Source organism: Mesoplodon densirostris, chromosome 7 (assembly GCF_025265405.1).
Source record: "Mesoplodon densirostris isolate mMesDen1 chromosome 7, mMesDen1 primary haplotype, whole genome shotgun sequence".
NCBI lineage: Eukaryota > Metazoa > Chordata > Mammalia > Artiodactyla > Ziphiidae > Mesoplodon > Mesoplodon densirostris.
Window position 1 is genome coordinate 59292898 of NC_082667.1, and position 15244 is coordinate 59308141.

General features: G+C 42.5%; 1 protein-coding gene across 2 annotated transcripts in view; it reads left to right on the forward strand.

Moving 5' to 3' along the window:
• Positions 1–6721: 6721 nt before the first annotated feature.
• The window catches only part of FAM168A (family with sequence similarity 168 member A), a 206487-nt gene continuing 197964 nt past the window's right edge, over positions 6722–15244 (forward strand). For both annotated transcript variants that reach the window (XM_060104105.1, XM_060104106.1), the window contains exon 1: positions 6722–6941. The gene's annotated coding sequence lies outside the window, so the exon portion shown is untranslated. The remainder of the gene's footprint in view (positions 6942–15244) is intronic.

A 15244-nucleotide genomic window follows, 5' to 3' on the forward strand; every position in this document is an offset into this window, starting at 1 on the left:
CTGGGGTCAGTACCTTAAGCTGAATGAATGATGAATAAATATCGAACATGGTCCATCTTCTTCCACAGGGGTCCACAGACCCCAGCTGGAGGAACCTCAGCTCTTCTGGGAATAGAAGCCCTTTGTTCTTACCCTTTTAATGGAAGGCTTACCCACCTTCTAGTTGAAATGAAAGTTGGTGACTCCCTCCCTCCCCCTTCCCCATCATCCATACATAACTCAAAACAAAAAGAAAAAAAAGGAAGGAAGGAACAAGGGGAAAGAAAAAAGAAAGGAAGAAAGGAAGGAAGGAAGAAAGGAAGAAGGGAGGGAGGAAGGAAGGATCTCTCCTGCTCTCTGGACAAAGCAAAGTTATGAAACTCCTAGGGGTCAGGCACTGAGTTTTCCATGAATTAACTCATTTCACCCTATAGGGAGATAATTTTAGCCACATCTTACAGTTGAGGACTTGGAAGTCCAGTAAGGAGAAATGATTTTCCCAACATCATAGACTCTAAGTTACTGAGCTGGGTTATGAAGCCAGGTCTGGCCTCCTCATATCTGTACATTTTGTATGACACCAGAGCTCTTCACACTGATTTGAAGTATGAGCCATCCCAGGAGGCAGGGAAAGAACTAAGAGTGCAAGAAGGATTAAGAACAGAAAAGGCACAGATTCAAAGACAATGAATGTTAACACCAGTTTTCCATAGCTGCTGTTAGAGATGACAGATTAAGTGAAACTGAGAAACATTTCCCGAAATAGGTTCCTCTGAATCTATTTGGGGGACTTAAGATATTTGCTAATTACTTGATTATGTGGGTTTACAGTTTAATTGGTGTATTAGTTTCCTCCATGCTGTCTTAACAAATTGCTACAAACTGGGTGGCTTAAAACAACAGAAATTTATTCTCTTACAGTTGTGGAGGCCAGAAGTCTGAAATCAAGGTGTTGGCAGCGCTGGTTCCATCTGGAGGCTCTGAAGGAGAATCCCTTCATGCCTTTCTCCTAGCCTCTGGTGGCTGCCAGCAAGCCTCGGTGTGCCTTGCTTGGGGCCACATGCCTAATCTCTGCCTCTGTCCTCACATAGCCTTCCCCTTGGTGTTTCTGTGTTTCAGATCTCCTCTCCTTTCTCTTATAAAGACATCACGCATTGGGGTTAGGGTCCACCTAAATCCAGAACTGATTTCATCCTGCCTTCTTAACTGCCAAGACCTTCCTACAAAATGAGGCCACATTCACAAGTATGCAGGTATGGGGGTTAGGACTTGGACATATCTTTTTTGGGAGATGCAATTCATGACTCAACGCACTATAATTGGTATGCTTTTTTGGGGGTTAAGTTTATCAACATGAGCAGCTTTATGCAAAAGATTCTCCTAAGTGTAAACTTTCCTCCAAATTCTCTTCTAACCTTTATCACTAACAACCCTCACCTTGGTCAGCTCTTCATAGCTTGTAAAGCATCTGGTGCCTTAATTAACTCTTTTTTTCTACCCTGGGAGTTCTGCAAGGTCAGCCATTTTCCAGTTATGGAAATAGGTGCAGGAGGGGAGGGAATGTGAGGACACCCAATCCTGGCTGAAGCAGCATTTGAACCCAGGATGTCAAAGCTTTTTCCTCACTGCTGCTGCTGCGCTGGAGCTTTGGTAGCTGTAATCAGTTCTTGCCGATTCATTTGTGATTTACTTGTGCCCTAAATTTTACTTAATGTGCACTTTTCCGTTGTCAGTAATTTTTTTCAGCTTTACCGAGGTATTTCCCTTGTCATTTTAATTGATTATCTATAGCATCTATATATGTCATGTTAATTGACTGATTCATTCATTAATTCAACCACCATTTACAGAAGCCTTACCCTGTGAGAAGCTTCAGGCTGAACTGAGCTCTATGCCACAGAGATGAATGGAACCACCTTGGTCCTTGTCCTTGAGGGCAGTAAATTGACAATGAACATCCAGTGTGAGCTGGCTGTGGGAGCTGAGTGGGCTGCTAACCTAACTGGGGGGTCAGAAGAGGCTTCCTGATGTCTGAATTAGGTCTTAAAGGATAGGCAGAATGCAATGTTATTCCTTTACTATTGGTTATTAGAATTAAATATTAGGATGGGCATTTGACATTCATCTACTGAATGTCAGGAGTGTGCTATTAGTTTTCTAGCACTCTTCCAAGCTGGCATAACAGGTTTATATATCAGCCTTCATCACAAATGGCAGAAACATCTATTTGCCCAATGTTGGGTCATTTACAAAACATTTTCACACTCCTGGTCTCATTTGCTGTCACAAAAAGCTCTTTGAGAACGCTTTGTTTATATCCACATATTCCTCTTGCTTTGTATCCTGGTCAAACTCAAAAATTTTAATTTTCCAACAAGATGAAGTGCAGGGACTTCCCAGGCGGTCCAGGGGTTAAGACTCTGCACTCCCAATGCAAGGGGCACAGAATTTGATCCCTAGTTGGGGAACTAAGATCCCAAATGCCGTGTGGCTCAGCCAAAAAACAAACAAACAAACAACAGGATGAAGTGCAAAAGTTTTAAAACTAGATAATTTTGGACATTATAATCATTCAAATTGCACTGAGAATTAAACCAGGGCCTGGTTTCTGTTCCTAACGTGGCCAATATCTCCTTCTCTGGGTCTTAATTTCCTCTACTATAAAATGGCCATGTGAAGGAAATTTAGGCTGTAGGATTAAATGAGATAATGGATCTTAGACCCCAGCACAGCCCCTGGCTCATTAAAGACTGGTTCTCCTAACATGGTCTCTAACATCCATTTTCCTGCAATTCTGAGGCATTCTTAAAGTAATACTCCAGCCCACATTTGTGTGCCAAGGCTCCTAAAGAGGTGCTTTGAGAGAAAGAGAGAGCTCAAAGCCGGCTCATTAACATAGCTGGGACAAAACCATTTCACAGTCTGAGTCAATCAGATAGTAACAGGCAAAGGATAATGTTTTGACACTGTCATTTTGTCCCTGAGTTTGTTTTTGTTGGGTTGCAGAAAAAAAATTGGACGGGTAGAAATAACACAAAATAAAACTGACAATGGCTAAAACTACACGTGGTAAAAATTTCTTATGGATGGAAAAGCAAACTGAATGATCCCATCTTTGTTGGTAACATTGAACATTGCAAAGTTGACCCCTGGGAAAATTCCACTTGGTAGAAATAATCAACACAAAATAAAACTGCCAATGGCTCAAATTGATTCCAAGAAAAGGTGGACTTTGTGGAAATAATGACTAGAGATTTCATGACAGCTGAAGCAATAATCAGTAAAAATTGATAAAGATAAAAGATAACAGATGAATTAAATCTTTCTTATAAAACTGATAGAGAAAAGGATATATCTTATGAAATTACAATTTAGAAAAAAATCTAGGAAAGTCAGAAATTGTTTAACTGTGCTATATAGAAAATTTATCAAGAAATTAAATTGGCTTAATAGAGCAAATTCCTAAAACACTTTAATAAATTCATTAATTATAATATAATTCTGAGTAAAAAGTTTACATGCCAAGAATTAGATGCAGGGATTTGGAGAGAGAATTCTCAAATTAGATGAAGGGTTGGATTGTAAGTGGCAATTTACAGTCTTCAAAGCACTTTCATACGCACTGTTTTATTGGACTCTCCTAATAACATTATGAGGTCACACGCCAGGAATCATCCTTTTATTCATTTTACAGACGTAAACATGAGGTTCAGAAAAAAAAAAAATTAAGGGACTTACTAAAGGTCACCCAGCATGCTCATGGCAAGGTCTAATTTAGGATCTGATTACCAGATTCCTAGTCTGGTAAGCTTCCTCATACCTATTCCCGTAGCTCAGATGTGCTTTCCTCGCTGGACAGATCCGTCCCTTTTAATTTTGATTGCCCATCTCCCACTGTCTGCCAGTTGGAGAAGTGGAGAAAAGGAGGAGGAGAAGGAATGAAGTGGGTTTAGAAGATGGGATGGTCAGTGCAACACTCAGAGAGGGGAAGGGACATAGCCCACATTTCATAGGCACATTTCTTATTATTCTCAGAGAAGGGAGCAGAGGATATAGGACTTTTTTGTGGGGAGGGGACCTGGAATTTTAAGGCTGGCAGAATAGGATGAAAAACGAGGTAGTTTGAAAAGACAGTGCCTGATGTATTTGGGGAAAATGAGTCATAAGGCACAGGAGTGTAATTAGATTTAGGTGGGGTGAAGCTGCTGAAGAGATTGCAGCAGGACTATGGACCAAGTTAACCTTTGATTCAGGCAATCTGGACTTTCTCTGATAGGCCTGTGCTTCTCCAGCGGGCTGGCTAGTGGAGCTTGAATGTTCTGGTGTTTTCTTGCAGAACGGTGAGGAATAATTACATAAAATCTAAAATACTGTAATTGAATACCGGATTTATGTTAAGTCACAGATCATCTGATACTATATTCCATATTCTAGAAGAGCTGGACACAGAAGGAAGCAATTTTTTTTTTTTCCTATGCCATGTGGGATTTTAGTTCCCCCACCAGGGATGGAACCTGTGCCTTGTGCAGTGGAAGTGCGGCATCTTAACCACTGGACCTCCAGGGAAGTCCCAGAAGGAAACAATTTTTTTTTTTTTTTTTTTTTTTTTTTTTGCTGTACGCGGGCCTCTCACTGCTGCGGCCTCTCCCGTTGCGGAGCACAGGCTCCGGACACACAGGCCCCGCGGCCATGGCTCGCGGGCCCAGCCGCTCCGCGGCACGTGGGATCCTCCGGGATCGGGGCACGAACCCGCGTCCCCTGCATCGGCAGGCGGACTCCCAACCACTGCGCCACCAGGGAGGCCCGGAAACAATTTTTAAGTGTAAGACTTATTTCTTCAGTCTATAGACAATGCTTTATTTAAATATTGCTTTGTAGACCCTTTACAATAACTTTATTTCTCCCTCTTCATTCCTCTTCCCCACAGTGATCTCTGGCTCACAGATTAGAAACCATCGCTAGAAGAATTCAGACACAAGGAAAATCAGTATACCTAAAATATATGTTCTAGGGAAGGTAGGACTTTGGCTTTAGTTTCAAGAATGAGTAGAAAAGGAGGAAATGGGTGTGGAAAGACAAGAAGAAGGAAAAATTTGAGAAGAGACAATGAAAATTGAGAAAATCCTCCCTACTAACTTAGTGTTCTTTTGTGAATTGTAAGTGACCGCCATTATTTGTTTTAGTTATTTATTTTTAATATATTTGGCTGCATTGGGTCTTAGCTGTGGCACGTGGGATCTTTGTTGCTGAGCGCAGGACTTTTAGTTGCAGCATGCAGGATCTTTTAGTTTCAGCATGCAGGCTCTAGTTCCCTGACCAGGGATTGAACCCAGGCCCCCTGCATTGGGAGCTCGGAGTCTTAGCCACTGGACCACCAGGGAAGTCCCCACCATTATTTTTTTTAATTAGTGGAAATGTTGAGCTCCCAGAAAAACCAGACAGACCTCGTTTTGGAGCACCACTGAGGGCAATAGAAAGCCATGAAAAGCTTTTAGGTAGCAAAGACAGGTTGCTGTTGGATTTGAAAATTATATTTTTTGAAAATAGTTTTATAGCTTAAAAAGTTATGTGCTCTTTTTAAACAATTCAGGCAATATGAAAATGAAAATTACTTGAAATCTGACACTCTTTACTCCAAGATCATCACAGATGTTATTTTGGGGAACCTCTTTCCTGAAATCTTTCTATGCTTATAGAACATTGTCTCAAGCTTCATATAAATTAGATCATTCTAAACTTGCTATTCTCTTATCAATTTTTTTCCCTCGAGAATAAATTGTGAATAGCTTTTGATGTCAAGAAAAAGATCCATATCATTATTTTAAACGGCTGCTTAGTAATGCATTGTTTGTATATATAATTTAACCAGCTCCTGTTGAAGGACATTTAAGTTTACCTCACTATAATCAACAATCTCAGATAACAACCTTGTCCACTCATCTTTTCCAAATTGTTTGATTATCTTTCTAAGGTAAATTCTTAAAAGTAGCGGAGCTGGGTCAAGAAGTACGCTCTTTATATTTGGGTTCAAGCTGCCAAATCGTCTACAGTTTTGCAGGGAGAGCAGAAGGAGGCTGCTGCATTAGCTCTGGTGCGAGACAGTGGCAACGGGTATTGCGAAGAAAGTACAGACTTCCAGGTGATCTAGCCAATCTAGGCCTGTTCTCGGTGGGTTGACATATTTCCTTCCTTTTTTCCTCTCTTTCACTTCTTTTTCTTAACATGGAGGAAGAACTGAGAACTGCATCTCCCAGCATTTCGCAAGGACCACACTCCCTGGGAACTGTAGTACCGGGTCTGAGAAGGGTCCGGAAGGAGGGCGAGAGTCTGTGGGCATGCTGGGAAATGTAGTCCAGCGGGAGGTGGTGGCGGGGCTCCGTGTGGGGAGGTGTGCGCGCGCGTAAAGAAGTCGGAGACGCCGCTAACACCGTCCCTTGGGGGATGGGCCGCTGTGCGGCCTAACTTGCCTCCTATGTGGTCTTTGAGTCTACAAAAGCCACCCGCGGATGGTTGGCTGTATTCCATTGTCTGAGACCAAGGAGGGAATGGTCCCTCCGCATCGGGCGCGCGCCGGGAGGCGCCGGCTGCGCGCGGGCCGGAGTGGGGCATGCCGGGAGTTGTGGTCCCGCCGGGCTGAGGCTGTGGGACGTGTCGCGGAGCTGCGCTGGCTCCTCCTTCCCAGCCCTTCTCAGCGGTCCCCCGCCCCTTCCCTCAGCCTCCTCCTCCCTAACCCGCAGCCCAGCGTCCCCTCCCCCCACCCGTCGGGCTCCTCGGCGGCTACTGCAGAGGATTCAGAGCCGAGTCGCTGAGGAGGAGGAGGCTCCCAGTCCCTGCGCGCCATCCGCCACCTTACTGGACACGGGCGAGGGAGCGAGAGCGTCGCCTCTGTAGCCTTCAGAGAAGACAAGGGCATCGCCGCTTCAGCTGCCGCCGCCGCCGTTTTCGCCTGCAGCGGCTCGCCGGTGAGGAGATCACCCCCCCACCCTACCCCGGTCCGCTCTCCCTGAGCCTGGGCCGGTGGTACTGGGGAGAATGAGAGTGGGGGCTGCGGAGCCCCTTCGCGGGTTGGGGGAAGGGGGTTGAGGTCGCGATGGAACGGCGGGCTGGCTGGGGAGACTTGTCCAGGCGCGGGCTGGGGGTGGGGTGAGGGTGGGACACAAGCAGGTTGGGGGGGGAGAGACAAGGGAAGGGGACTTTTAATGGGAACGACCTGGGACAGGAGCTTGGGGTTGTAGGGTTGGGGTGGAATTTGGATGGTTTTGGGCGAAATGGATGTTGAGACTGGAGTGGGCTGGCTTTTAATGGGGGAGGGGACTGACTGAGGGTGGTGGATTTGGGGTTGGCCTGGAGCAATTGACAGCTTGGGATCTGGGCCGGGTTGCGGGGTAAGGGATTGATTGTAATAGAGAGTGCGATTGCAGAGTTGGATAGGACCCTGGGGGGTGACTAATTCAGGAGGGTGGAATTTGGGGTGGACCTAGGGCAGGCTGATAGAGGTGGTAGGAGCCGGGGGTGAGGAGGGGCTTGGCATGGGCTGAGACCTGAGCTAGAAGTGGGCGCTTGGCATCTGGGGGTGGTGGAATTTGTTGAGATTTTATGGCATAGCGTGGGTTAGGAGAGCAGAGGAGGTAGAATTCGGGGTTTTCCCGGGGAGTGCTTATGGAGGTTGGAATAGGAGCTGGTGGGGGTGGGACTTTGAATGAGGGGAGTGTGAGGGTGAGCTGGCAGGAGGGGGTAAAGTAGAAGTTAGGCCCAAAATGGGCGGACAAGGATTGAAATTGGGCGGGGAGGGGAAGGCGGGGGGAGCACAGTGGGATGGGATTTAGAGTGATCTTAGAACCACGGGTGGCTCCCTGGGTACAGGGTGAAGGCAGAGGGCACAGAAGATGCTTCTGGGCTGGACTCACTGAAAGAATAGTGGCAGGTGGTGAGCAAGGTTGGGGGATGGTATCTTGAAGAAAATGTCTCTTGGCCAAGGTGGCAGAGGGAGTTTTGGGGCAAGAATGTCTGAGATGAACTGGTAGGACTGGAGAGGTGGTTGCTGATAGTGAGGTAGCAGATGGGGCTAATTAAGGAGTGGGAAACCTGGGGTTGTTGGTATGGAGGGGGCAGGGAGGATGGAGAGGGGCAGTGAGCAGTGCTGGGAAGAGGTGGATTGGATGATTCTGGAGAAGAAGGATTGAGATGGCCTCCAAGAGACACAAGAGGGTCGGGAGTTGGACTTAAATGGACAGCTTTGGAGGCTGTGGTTGGGGAGAGAGAAGGTACATAAAAGACTTTTCTAGAGGACTTCTTAAGCTGTTAGTTTTTGTTTGTTTCACTTGTATTAGTATCATATTTGGAAGTAAACCAACACAAAGGGTAAAGTTGAGAGGGGCTTAAGTTAAGGTAGAATTGAGGAGGGGAAATTATCTTCTTTTTTTTCTTTTTTTGAGGAGGGGAAAGTATCTTCTATTATTCATGTATTATAAAAAGAAAGTTGGGGGAGAAAAACCCACTCCAGTAACTAAAGATGAAGAAGATGAAACTGGAATGTGATAGATGTCTTTCTATTTGATGTCTCTGCCTTCTCCTTTCCTCTCTCCTCCAGGTGCATTTAAAAATTAGTCCTGGAATTTGGTATTAAATAGATTTGATGAGCTTGAGGAGGTGGTTAAGGGAGCATTCCCTGCTTGAGAACTGATGAATGAGACTGAAAAATACAAGGCTGAATTTATTTCCCAGTCAGGCAATGTGCATGTATTCAGAAAGAGCTTAGGCCTTTTTTTCTCCTCCTCTTAAAATTGATTGCTTGAAGACTCCATTTATTGGTGTCCTGGTTTGCAAGGCAATTAGGCCCATCATTGTATTGCAGGCTAATAATCCAGAGATGAATCTTGGTACCACCGTTTTATGTAAACAGAGAAGACAGAAAATATGGAAATGTCATAAATATTCATTGGTGAGATAGTTCGGTATTTTCATTTGATTCTCTTTTGACATTACCTGATAAGATTTAAAATAATTGGACTATATTTCTGTAGATTGAATTTTCTTCTAAAGGAATTCAGGTGGTTAGAATTCTGTCAGATGTGGATAAAAACATAAAGAATCATTTTTATTTTATTATTTTTAGGAGATGTAAGCATATTCCATTAACTACAAAAACAATACCTCCATCTATTCATCAGAAATTTTGTTTAAAGCTTAATGATATGCTCATTCTCATGGCAGAAGAGTGATGCTGGAGGGTAGAGAAGGGTGTTAATGGAGGAAAGATCTTTAGGAAAATAGTTTTCTGGATTTAATTGCATTAGCTGTGATATGTTAAACATGAAGTGGCTGTTGATTAGAGCTTAGACTGGGGAAAAAATGGGGAGGGATGTAAGGCACCAACGGGCTCAAAATAATTCTTTTTTTGTTCAAGCTTCAGGGTTCAGCTTGTAAACAAACCATTTTCCTTGGCCTTCACAATTGAACACATGAAAATACCCAATATTAAGAATCTTTTTTTTTTTTTGTAGCTCCAAAATGGGCAGAATGATTGAAGGTTGGACTTATCCTTGGAATTGAAAGTGTTTTGTTATGAGGAAGCTTTCTGTATTGCAATAAAAATCAGGTTTGAGCAGTTACCCATAATTTGATGAGAGAGTAATCTAACTAATGCAAGCATTTCTCCTCATAACTTTACTCTGGGGTCCAGACGTTGCTTTTGTGGATCTGCAGGCTTGATCTAGAGGTGGGATATTTATATGAAAGCCCTAGCTTTTGAGAGCTCAAAACGGAAAGTAATCACTTGGGAGAAATGTCTTGGTGGATTTTCCTTTTCCCCCCTCACAGCTGTGTTCACCTGTGCAGTAGAAATGTATATAAAGTGTTTTAGTATTTTCACCTCATTTGATTCTTCCAGTATTCTGGTGAGAAGGGGAGAGCAGTGGAGGTATTGGTTGACAGGTACCTTGGTAGAATGAATAGCTTGTTAATTTAGAGGTTGAGAGTCCTGAGTTCAAATCCCTTTTCTACCACTTGATAACCTAGTGATTTTAGTAAAGTCATTAAAAACCTTTTATACTTAGTGGTAATGGTTGCATAACATTGTGAATGTACTTATTTCCACTAAATTGTACAATTAAATACAGTTAAAATTGTAAAAAAATGAACAAAAAACAGTTGTCAAGGAGCTTTCAGTGTCATGGGAGAGACGGATGATTTAAATGTTGTGAGAAAAGTGAGGCAAAACTAACGTAGTGGTCAAGAGTGGGTTCTGAAGTCTGTCCACCATTTACTACTAGCTATGTGACCTTGGGCACAGTGGTCTCATCTGTAAAATGGGCATAAGAGAACTAGTCTCATAGGGTTGTTTTGAGGATTAAACAAAAGAATCCATGGTAAGCATTTAATACAATGTGTTACATTGTACACATTAAAAAATATTAGATGTTATTATTAGATAGAAGAGACTAGAATGTGAATAGCCTTGTGTGTCCTACCATTGAGTTCTTAGTATTATGATATATTATTTAGTAAGGAGGTATTACTGTATATTATTATCTCACAGTTTATCTGCATATTTGTATGTTGGTACTGTAGTCTAGGAACTTTAAAAATTTTTATTTATTTATTTATTTATTTATTTGGTTGCACCGGGTCTTAGTTGCAGCTCGCAACTAAGCCCATGCGCCTTTATTGAGGCATGTGAACTCTCAGTTGTGGCATGCATGTGGGATCTAGTTCCCTGACCAGGGATCAACCCAGGCCCCCTGCATTGGGAACGCAGAGTCTTAACCACTGCACCACCAGGGAAGTCCCTAGTCTAGGAACTTTAAACAGTAAAGTACTAAACATATATTAGTTGTGAGTTTCTTCATCTATAAAATAAGAAGAAAAACTGCTGAGAGGTAAAATGATTTGCTTAAGATTACACAGTGAGTGGAAGAGTTTGGGTTACAGCCCTGATATTCTGATTCTTCAACCCTGTTTATATCTTCTTTTTAAATTGTGAGATAAACCATATGTATAAAAGTGCATATAATATAAATCTTCAGTTTAAAGAATGATAGCAAATTGAAGGCCTGTGCTTTTGCTACCCAGTTTAACAAAAAGGAGATTTTTAGTACCTTTAAAGCTTCTTGTGATTCCTTGCCTGATTGAATCTCTGTCCTTCTCCCTCAGAAGTAACCACTTTCCTGAATTTTGTGTGAATCATTCCCTTGCTTTTAAAAATAGTTTTACCAAACAAGTATGTATCCTAAACAATATTTTTTGTACCTTTATAACTTTATATAAATAGAATCATAGTGTAAGTATTTTTCTGTGACTTGCTTTTTTCTTATTTATGATCCTTATTTTTTAATTTTAAAAGAGCTTTATTTCTTCCACCATTAATTAAAATAACATGCTCATAGCAGAAATTGAAAATTACAGAAAAAGTAAAAGGAAGCAATATTATTGTCTGTAGTCCCATTACTCAGCAACACTTCTTATTTGTATGTATATTATATATACACATATAAAAATATATTCTTTAGTATATGTCTGTAAGTATGCGTGTACATACATATATGGGTAGTCAAGATGGCAAGAGGAAGCCAGTTTGCATTTATGGATGATCAGATTATCCAGATGTGGATCAATCATACTTGGAAATAGGAATGGGAGAGTGTAGTAGCAGCCTTTGTGAGCTGTGAAAGAACAGCATCTTAAGAGTTTTTTCTTATTGGCGGATTTTTTATTTACTAGATACTGATTCTTTGTAATACCAGCTTAGAGCTTCATGTCATGTTTTGGCAAGTCACTTAACTCTTTTGATCAGAATTTCTGTGCATCTTTCTTTTTGCAGAAAGGCAGCCTGGTACATTGGTCCTCACCTGATTGTACGGAGGGTCTGTCCTCTGATGTACAGAGTGTACCATGAATAGGAAATCATTAGTTATGCATATCAGAAGCTTAGCAACCTAAACCCCAAGAATTTTTTGTCTACGAGATGTGAAATCCAAATGCATTAATAATCTGTTGGAGTTTCAGTTTACTCTCCTGTAAAGTGGGGCTCAAATGAGGTAATAAATGTGAAAATACTCTTTAAACTGTAAAGCACTATATAAATGTTAGTTGGGTTTTTTTTTTTTTTCCTCTCTAGTTTACAAAAATGAAATCAGGGCACCCCACACAGAGGTGAAAAGCTTGTCATATTTGGTTTATTGCCTTTCCAAAGGGTTCTTCTCCCAGTGGAGGAGGAATACATGAAGATCAGTTCACAGTTTCTCCCTTAAAACTTGCAGATTTTTGGATATAGTGGGACAGAGAGGGTGATAGAGGACTTTCTCCTAGTGAATTTATGGGACCTGGTTCTACATTAACTGTGCTGGCTTGCTCAGAAGGAAACAATTGATGCTTTTTGAAGTGGAGGATGCAGTATACAATGTTTACTCTTCACTATCCTGACAAATACAGTCATTTCCCTCTTAGTTTTCTACCCGTAACTTATTACAGGGTAGAGTAGTACAGTGAGATGGATTATTTATGCATATGTAAAAGAGAGATAATACTCAGTTGTTGGGTTGTTAATGGATTATATGAGATAAGAAGGACAAAGAACCTGGAACACTGAATGGCACATACGTAGTTGGTGCTTAATATGGTAAATACTACTGTTGTTATTTTTATTTTACTTATGAATTGTTTAGAGCTAATTTTTCCTCCAGGCTATTCTTTTATTATTCAGTGTTTTCCTGCTGCTCTATCTCCCCTCACTCATTTTACATTTGGAATATACATTTATTTTAAAATTATCATAAGTAAAGCAAAACAAAGAATGTAAATCCTCAATGCATTCCAAGGCCAAGGAGCTAGTAGTTGGGTGTGTGACAGATATGTTTAAGACATCTGTTCAACAAGTATCTATTGAGTGGTTATTAGATGACAGTCAGGGAGTGCTGGGAGTATGGGATACAAAAATTAAAATTCCCTCCTCTTAAGGAGCTTATAGTTAATCTAGTGTGGAGACAGACACGTCACACATAACTGTAGCATAATGGAATAATTGCTACAGTGGGGACCTGGGCAAGGGCCATGGGGAGGATGGAGGTTGACATGGCCTGACCTGCTGAGGGAGCAAGGAAGAGAGAGATGCTTGGGGGAGTTAATGCTTGAGCTGAGACCTGAAGGATATGTGGGTGTACTAGGGAAGTAGAGGTTACGAATGTTTCATGATGTCAACAGCACAATCTTCCTTGATTTTTCCCTCCCAGTGTTCTTGTAGGCCTTACTTTGTACCTCTTTTTTTTTTTCTTCGGTATGCGGGCCTCTCACTGTTGTGGTCTCTCCTGTTGCGGAGCACAGGCTCCAGACGCGCAGGCTCAGCGGCCATGGCTCACGGGCCCAGCCGCTCCGCGGCATGTGGGATCTTCCCGGACCGGGGCACGAACCCGTGTCCCCTGCATCAGCAGGCGGACTCTCAACCACTGCGCCACCAGGGAAGCCCTGTACCTCTTTTTAAGGGCTTTCTAGCATGTATGTCTACTGTAAAACCAAGTAAACAGGGGCTTAACTGCTGGTGGCGCAGTGGTTAAGAATCCACCTGCCAATGCAGGGGACACGGGTTGGAGTCCTGGTCTGGGAAGATCCCACATGTTGCGGAGCAGCTAAGCCTGTGTGCCACAACTACTGAGCCTGCTCTCTAGAGCCCGCGAGCCACAACTACTGAGCCGCGTGCCACAACTACTGAAGCCTGCACGCCTAGAGCCCGTGCTCTGCAACAAGAGAAGCCACTGCAGTGAGAAGCCCGGGCACCACAATGAAGAGTAGTCCCCTGCTCACCACAACTAGAGAAAGCCCACGCGTAGCAACAAAGACCCAACACAGCCAAAAATAAATAAATAAAATAAATGAATTAAAAAGAAAAAAATAAGGGGAGAGATTCTCCCCTCCCTTTAAAAAAAAAAACAAACCAAATAAGCAAATCCCCAGACATGCTGTACTATTATGCCCTTATTCTTTCCATATGTTGTGCCTTCCACCTGGAAAGCCCTTCCCCTACTAAGTTCCTTAATCTTTACTTTGTCCATTAGATGAGCTGTACTAATGAATATATTTCATGGTTGTTCTTTCCAGTCTGTTGTTTAGCAGGAAGAGATTTTTGAAGCTTTTGAAACTACCTGATATTTAAGAAGAGATCTTTATTGTTTCTGCTTTCTTAGTAATGTTGATATTCCTTAGTGTTGGCTCCTTGACTCACTGGACTTTTTAAGATTCTTTCTTTGAGTAGTCTTGCCCACTCTGTTGGCTTTAACTGCTGCTGTATGGTGATGACTCTCAAAATCTCTATCTCCAGCTCCGACCTCTTTCCTGAGCTCTAGACTTGTATATCTCACTGTCTACTGGCAACCTGCATACATCCATTTTGATGGTCCTTAAATTCAGTAGGTCCAGAGCAACTCATTTTCCCCATCTCCTTCTTCTGACCTCTCCCCTTTTGTATCTCCCCCAGAAGTTAAAGTCATCTCTTCCTGTAGTTTTGTCCTAACTTAAAGGCACTGCTGTTCATCCAGTCATTCAAGATATGAATCTGTGCTATTAGTCTTTTCTTCTCCCTTATCTCTATAGCCAAAAATAAATCCTTCCAAATATTTCTGAAACTCATCTCCCCTTTCCTACAGTTATCCCCTTAGTTCAGGCCCTAATCTTACCTGGACAAGGGCAGTAGCCTGCTAACTAGTTTGTATATCACCCATGTAGTAAACCTGTCTTCCACCCAGCAACCAGAACATCTACCCGGTGGTGTATATGTCCACATCACTCCCTTGCTTAAATCCCTTCATTGGCTCTAAAGTCTTAAGCTCCTTAGCATGACATATTAGGCCTTCTATGACCTGTCCTTATGTACTCCTCTGCCTGATCTCCCATCACTGGTAATACTGAGTAGCATGTAGCTTCTACAGATATTTTACAGTTTCACACCTTTGCTCATGCGGTTTCTCCTTTTATTCATCCCTCTGGGTTAAGTGCATCTCCCCTAAGGAACCTTACAGAATTCTTAAGGTTGTCATAAGTGCCCCCATTTTGTTCACAGGGAGTATCCAGTGTGTGCCTCTGTCATAATATTGATACTTGCCCTGTTTTAGGAAAATTGACTGTTTCTGTCTGCTCCTTCACTTAACTGTAAGTTTCTTGGGGGCAGGGGCTGTCTTCTAGTCATCTTATAAAGCCCTAGGTTCTGGAGGGTGCCTTGCAGGTAGTGAATGATTAATTTTTGAACTGAACATAGTAAGGAGAGATGACAAACCAGTAG